Source organism: Trachemys scripta, chromosome 8 (genome assembly GCF_013100865.1).
Source record: "Trachemys scripta elegans isolate TJP31775 chromosome 8, CAS_Tse_1.0, whole genome shotgun sequence".
NCBI classification, from domain to species: domain Eukaryota; kingdom Metazoa; phylum Chordata; order Testudines; family Emydidae; genus Trachemys; species Trachemys scripta.
In genome coordinates, this window is record NC_048305.1 from 87801344 (window position 1) to 87808666 (window position 7323).

The 7323-nt window shown below is 38.4% G+C and overlaps 1 long non-coding RNA gene across 1 annotated transcript; it reads left to right on the plus strand.

The window, feature by feature from the left end:
• The first annotated feature begins 14 nt into the window (after positions 1-14).
• On the plus strand, positions 15-2070 carry LOC117882154. The gene is made up of 2 exons (XR_004646937.1): positions 15-1182; positions 1281-2070. It is a non-coding gene; the product is annotated as an uncharacterized LOC117882154 (long non-coding RNA).
• The last annotated feature ends 5253 nt before the right edge of the window (positions 2071-7323 follow it).

A 7323-nucleotide genomic window follows, 5' to 3' on the forward strand; every position in this document is an offset into this window, starting at 1 on the left:
GTCTTGGACTGTATTCCTGTCATCTAAATAAACCTTCTGCTTTACTGGCTGGCTGAGAGTCATGGTGAATCGCAGGAAGCTGGGGGTCTTGTGTCCCCCCCACACTCCATGACAGGCCCGCTTTGTGTAAAACATAGATTAATTTTAGGGCTTGTTTCAGGAAAAAGAAATCAACTTCCGTAGCCTAATATTGTAATTTGACTACAGTAAAATATTGTCCCATGGCCTTCTGCTTGGCCTTGCACACTTCCTAAGTAAAGACCTTCATATTTGGATTACAAATACCAGCTATAGAGTAAATGTTGGAATTTCTACAGACCTCTTTTAAACCTGGAAATATTAGCCCAGATGAAGGGAAACTGCTCTGGTTAGGAATAAAAGAAATGTCTTCATGGAAATACATGATACTGCCTTTCAAAAACATGAAGTAAAACTGAATAAAAACAGACCAGTCTAGTTTCATTATCCAAACTGAGTGAAAATGGAAAATGCAAACCATGAATGTAAAAGATGACGAGTAACTGATTTTTTTTTTTAAAGTTTAGCTGAATTGCCTTTTAAATAAATAGTTGGGAGAGAAGAGGATGGGTTGAAATCCTAAATCATTAACAGAATGCATATGTAGCCTTCAAATTGCAAAGTAGTACATTTTAAAAGTAAACAGATTTACTTGCCCCACACCTAAATTCAGTGATTTTTCTTCTGCAAGAGGTGAGGGTGATAAAAGATCAAGGAATTGCTTATGTTAGGTATGTCTTTATCTTTCAGGAAAAATATAATAACTTAAGTCATTCAACTTAAATAATTAGCATTGCACTAACTTGGAGCAGGCAGGATTAGCATTAGTGTGTCTAATAATTTGGGACACGTTTCCATCCCTGCACTGTGTGTGAAACTTACACCAAATAAACATGATTTTTTACATTTTGAGGTAAATAGCCAGGCTATTACAGATATGTCCTCTGTGGATCAGGCACAGAGGATGCCATGTAATATACACAGACCACGGGGTTATACTTATGCATGTTTGTCATGGGAGGAATATGTAAAATGTGTAATGATAATATATGCAAAACTACTGAAAAGGTTTTTTTATTTCATTTTTAAATCCATATTGCACCTATTGCTGTGGGGAAATTTTACCATGTAAAGGGAAAGCGCTGAATGCAAACTTATGAAATGGTACGTGTTACATTTTGTAAAACTTCAATTTCCTGTTGATCTAGGAAGTGGTGTCTCTTCTCATAGTCCGACTGTCATTCCTCTCCCCTTTCCTACAGAATGAATAGACCTGTATCCTAGCACACAATATGATTGATTTGAAGAGCTCATTTGCCATCCCCACAGCAAAAGTTCCGTCTGTGCCTCATCGGCAGTTACAGACTAGTCCATCTGTTTGGTATGTGGCTCAGTTAGCCCTCTTGAGCCTGCCTATCACCACTTCAGTGTCAACAGTGGATGATACAATACATCAGCATCTCTACCATTTGTCACAATCTTGATCCCCTACTTCTCTCCTAGAGATTTTAAAATATCAATCTGTCAGAATCTGAATTTCTGGTTTTAAAAGAAAGCAACAGAGGAAAGCAGGACACTTTGTAAAACTTACCAAAAAAAACATTTTCATAAAATTGGTCTGCAGTGCTCTGTCACTTAAGAGCTTTGGAATCCCTGAAATTAATTGTTTGTATTGATTATCTTTTTACTGGTGGTGATAGCATTGTAAAAAAAAAAAAAAAAACACTTTAATGTCTTTGGTACACTTTTTGAACTATTTTGGAGAACTTGTGATATCACTGAGGCTAAGCAAGTGCAACCTGATTGAGGAATGAAGTGGCTTTTACCTGGATTATTTTCAACTATTAGGTATTTAAAAACCATTTAACTCAAATGCCTTCTAAACAATGAGAACACGATTCAACATCTCTGCCCCTTCATTTAAGAGGCAAGGGAGCTTCAAATCCTCATTTCTAGTTCCTCCACCAGAAACCTCCAGCAAAATAAGAAAAAAACAATACTTGACTCTTGATAATGTACAAAATGAGGAATTAAAATAAAAATAAAACCACATTTACAAGATACAAGCCCATCCCTTCCTCCCCTTTAGATTACCTTAAACAATAGCCGACAGAATTCTTGTAGCTTTCTAGCTGAATTTGGGCAAAAATCCTAGCTTGGTATAATGTTCTAAAGATTTTTCTAAGCCCTGCCTAGCAGTCCCTTAACACATGCAATTTGTAATCACTCTCTCGTTTTGGGTCTTCAGAATTAATGCAGGGCCTTATTCTTGAGAGCAAAAGAGTGGACTCAACATTGCTCTTCTAGCAGCAGTGTGCTAGTGCTTGAGAAAGCAGACAGAATGTTCTCTCAGATATATTTTTAACAATACATATGTTAATTTGGTTGTGAAACACCCATTAATGTTAACATGAAATGTGAGGCCCGACCCAGGCATCTCTAATGTCTTGTTGCTGAACTGAAGAGGACAGGTTGTGATATCACCCTGTAATTTGGATGCAGTCACCCATCCGCTAGTTTCTAGTTTTTTGGTAATGTTCCATTTATTTATTTATGTATTGGACACTGCTACATCGGGGTGCTAGGATTAGCCAATGGAAAGTAACAGAGAGTAGGAGGTGTGGGGTGAGGGAGATTGCAGGCATATTAGAGGAGATCTGACATAAGTGTAGCAGTCTGGGAGAAAAGAGCCTTGCAACTGATGGTGGCAGCAGAGTATCTCAGGAACTGGCAATAGAGCACAGATCTTTGAGCCTGTCAATAACAATATGACTCTAACCTAGGTCAGGAGAAAGTGGAAGTAATCGACATCTGATGGTTGGTTGGTTGACCTATGAGAGATGAGTTAGATGTCAGGGTTCAATTGCTAAGGGGTAAGCATCCCATCTGAAAACTACCATGTTAGTAACCAGGCTTTCTGGTGCTCTCAGTACAATGGCAAGGGACTAAATGGGCAAGGAAGCTAAATACAACCCTTGGAGCATGGAGAAATTTACAGAGAGGGCTGCAGTCTCTGTGGTGCCGGTCTCCACCTTTTTGGTGAGTCTTAAAGTAACCCAAGAAAAAAAACCAAGACAATTTCTACTTACTGCATTATGTAATTAATCACATGTGCCAGGGTTCAGTAAATACAGAAATCTTGCTCATATTCTCACAACTAGAACTGTTGAGTCAAATCTCCAACACCATTAAGATTTGTGAAGATATTTCAGTGTAAGCCCCCAGATGGACACTCTTATTTCAGTAAATTTCCAAGTGTAGACAAGCCCTAACACTCAAGCTTTACAGAGTGATTGGATTAGCAACACAGAGTATCTGTGTCTCCATTATATTACCAGTTCAAGCAGCAGCATTTCAGCTTCCACCCAAACCCATGACAGGCCAGCTAAGGTTGAAAGCACTTCTATTCCAGTTAGAGTAGACATTTGTGTGCGCATGGAAGCCAAATTGGGGGGGGCAACACTTAAGTTATACCTTGAGTTAATGCTGCACTGAATACAAGCTCACATTCAAAAAGGCCTGACAATGTGTGTGGAATCTGTTATTGCTTGCCAACTTCTTTTTGTTCTCCTGTGGATCTGGAATCCTACCTACATGCATATACTTTTGTTCTTATACTGTCATCCAGAAAAAGCAAATAATATATAAAGACAACCTTAATTTTATCTGTACAAGGGATAAAATCACCACAAGACTACAATAGTTAGATTCAGATTGATTAATGTGCATAAAATAGCCATTCCACTAAAAATAAAGGCAGAGCTGAATACCCATATACATATAAATCTATTAAGCACAAATAGTATGTAGTGCCAAAAATTAGCATTTAGTACATTTATGTAAATAATTTCACTTCCAGCCAAATATCAGCTGGCACCTTTCATGAAGAAAGCTGATTTAAATAGTCCCTGAAATACTGTACGAGTGTGAAAAATACCAAGTTATTAACACAACATATCACTGGATGGTGCTGTTGTTTGAGACAAATGCAATTCCCTGTATTCCTTTGGCAACAAGGTAAAATAAAAAAGCAGTCGGCAGGAATGAGATTGCAGGGGATGAGGGCTTGGGAAAGGAAATGGGGGTCATTATTATGGCCTCTGTCATGTAGAAGGTCAGATTTGTCACTAAGCTGAGCAGAACTGTCACTCCTGGTCTTAGAATCTGAATTATGGTGCAGTCATGCACACTTTCCCATTTTAGGCTTTCATGCACATTTGCTGCCATATTTATGCAGGACTTGCTGTATCACTGTGCAAATATCTAACACAATGGCATACATCATGGAATTCTCTATAGCAAAAAGTTTAGCCAAATAGCAGCACTCAGTGCTGATGACCACCACCATCCCCCTTCCTTTTCATTCTGATGGCAATTCTAGGGACCACGGGGATTGTGCTGCAAGTGGGTGAGTTGAGCTAATTTAGTGTTATCCATTTAGGCTGTTTTCTATCTTTTGTACTTATCAGCTACAACAATGAAAATAATCAAGTTGATTTCAGCCTCTTTCTCACACCTTAGATCAAGAAGGGGACTGGAAAATAGGAGATACCTGTTGTGTCAGTAATCCTGTTGCTGTAACAGACGTGTTTGTGATCTTGAGCAAGTTCCCTGACCTCTGAACTCAGTTTACTCATTTGTAAAAAGGAGCTAATACAAGAGAGGCCAGGTGATCCAGTGGTTAGGGCACAAGCTCAGCCTTAGGACACCTAGGTACAAGCCCCAGCTCTACTACAGACTTTCCTATGTAACCTTGGGCCAGTCACTAGGCCCAGCTCCTCAAAGGTAGTTAGGCTCCTAATTTCAATTGAAAGCTATGGGAGTTAGGAGCCTATCTTTGAGGATTTGGGCCTTGGCCTTAGTCTCTCTGGGCCACAATATCCCATCTGTACATGAGAAGAATAGCTCTGCCCTACCTCACACAGATGATGTGGGGGATGTACATCAAAAATGGTGAGACACTCAGGTACTGTAGTTATTGGGGTCATATAAATTAGATAGATACTCTCACATGGGTGCAGTGAGATGTGTGTAATTAGGCTGAGATTTGCAAAGCTGCCTAATGATTTGGATGTCCAATTTTAATGTGATTTGTGTGTCCAAACCAATTAGGCAGCTTTAAAAAGCTTCAGATGTAATGCTTGTAAAGCCTATTTGAGATTGTTGGATGCAGGTGTGTTAGAACTGGTTGTGTTATCTTCAGTTCCACTTTCTGGTTCTCAATCACTAGTAGAATACTGAAATGTTTGTGTTACAAACATGTTTGTTGAATTCAACATTTTTTCATGAAAATATCTGTTAAATTTGGAAAAACAATGAGGAGTACTTGTGGCACCTTAGAGACTAATAAATTGTTTTGCTTATACAGACTAACATGGCTACCACTCTGAAACCTGTAAAAAGCAACAGAGGGTCCTGTGGCATCTTTAAGACTAACAGAAGTATTGGGAGAATAAGCTTTCATGGGTAAGAACCTCAACTGCTAGCAGAGCACCTCACCCTCCCTGATTGAACTAACCTCATTATCTCCATACTGATTTATACCTGCCTCTGGAAATTTCCATTACTTGCATCTGAAGAAGTGAGGTTCTTACCCACGAAAGCTTATGCTCCCAATACTTCTGTTAGTCTTAAAGGTGCCACAGGACCCTCTGTTGCTTTTTACAGATTCAGACTAACACGGCTACCCCTCTGATACTTGACACTCTGAAACTGTTAAATTTGGGGGTTTTTGTTTTGTTTTTTTAATGAAACCTGAATTTATCTCTTTGAATGACAAAGTATTAACTGCCAGTGAAGATACCTGAACTTAGCAATTATGTCCCCTAAGATGGCATTCTAAACCTGTAAGATGGACCTGATGGCAGGTTTTCATTTAAACAAAAGTGAAGAACTAATCAGACTTCCCTAAGATGGGAGAATAAATACTTTAAACTCACGCTGTATGACTACTTTGCCTCCAGATTCATTATTCATCTATTCAAAATTGCCACACCTGAATAAAATAGTACACTCCAGTAACAAAATAATATCCTGAAATGTTAGTTACTTATAACTGAGACTTCCATTGTTTGGCTAAAATGGATTTTTATCTGAAGAAATGATAAAGTGGCCTCAAAGGCTGGGGAGGGGGGAACAAAGTTCCCCCACTAAAAATGTTTTCCTCTACTACCACATTTTAAAGACTGCGCCACATCCTGTTTTTAGTTTTGCTCTATTCCTCCTTAACCTGATATGAAAGGAATCAGGAGCAGCATGAATATTATGAATTAATATCTGGCAAATTTTGATTTCTAAAGAGAAAGATGATGGCTCATTTTGTTTGTCATTTGCCAAAACAACTCCAATAATCTATTATATACTGATGCTTGATGTTAATAACAACAATTGGTGTTTATGCTACAATAATACTCATGGATACCGGCAGAGGTGATGTTTATATCAGGACAATAACTTGTGTTTCACTAGCAATTATGCTATTGTACTGGATAAAAGAAATTAAGGGCTGGAATCAGGGCAATTTATACATAAGTAAGGTTTCTAGGATATAGCTCCCCATGAAGAAGAGAAAACAGCTGTGGTGTGAATTTAAGTTGAAGATGAGCAGCAAGGGTAGAATAAAAAGCACCTAGCAATTTTAATTAATGTTAAATGTATTTAACTGACCAATGAATATTAAGGAATATGTAAAAAAGTGATTTCATCTCCTGAAAACAATATAAAGGTGTAAATTACATACCAGTATAGCTGATTTTCAACATGAGAAAGTGGAAAAGCGCTACCAAACCAGACAATTCCAGGGAAGGATAACGCATCCTTTTCACTTCCTTTTATTCTTATAATCACCGTTATAGTGCCAGGTAGGGTGACCAGACAGCAAGTGTGAAAAATTGGGACGGGGGTGGGGGGTAATAGGTGCCTATGTAAGAAAAAGCTCCAAAAATCGGAACTGTCCCCATAAAATCGGGACATCTGGTCACTGTAGTGCCAGGTCTATACAGGTACTTGTAAATAAAGTTTGACTTTATTCACAAGTGTTTAAGGTTTACCAAAGAAAACAGTTGGGTTCTCGCTTTGTTGGCACAGAAATAAGAAGGCATCGATAGAGAAAATCTTTTAAAATCATGTAGCTAGATATTGCTTAACATAACAGAGCGCTGACTGAATGGATTTTGCGTCCGTGTTAATTTCGAGCTAGATGGCGCTAATAGCCCTGTACACTTCTAGGTACATTACTCATTTGTTTCTTTTCTTCTCGTCCCCCCCTCCCAAATTACAAATAAATAAAAGGAAACCTCGTGATGT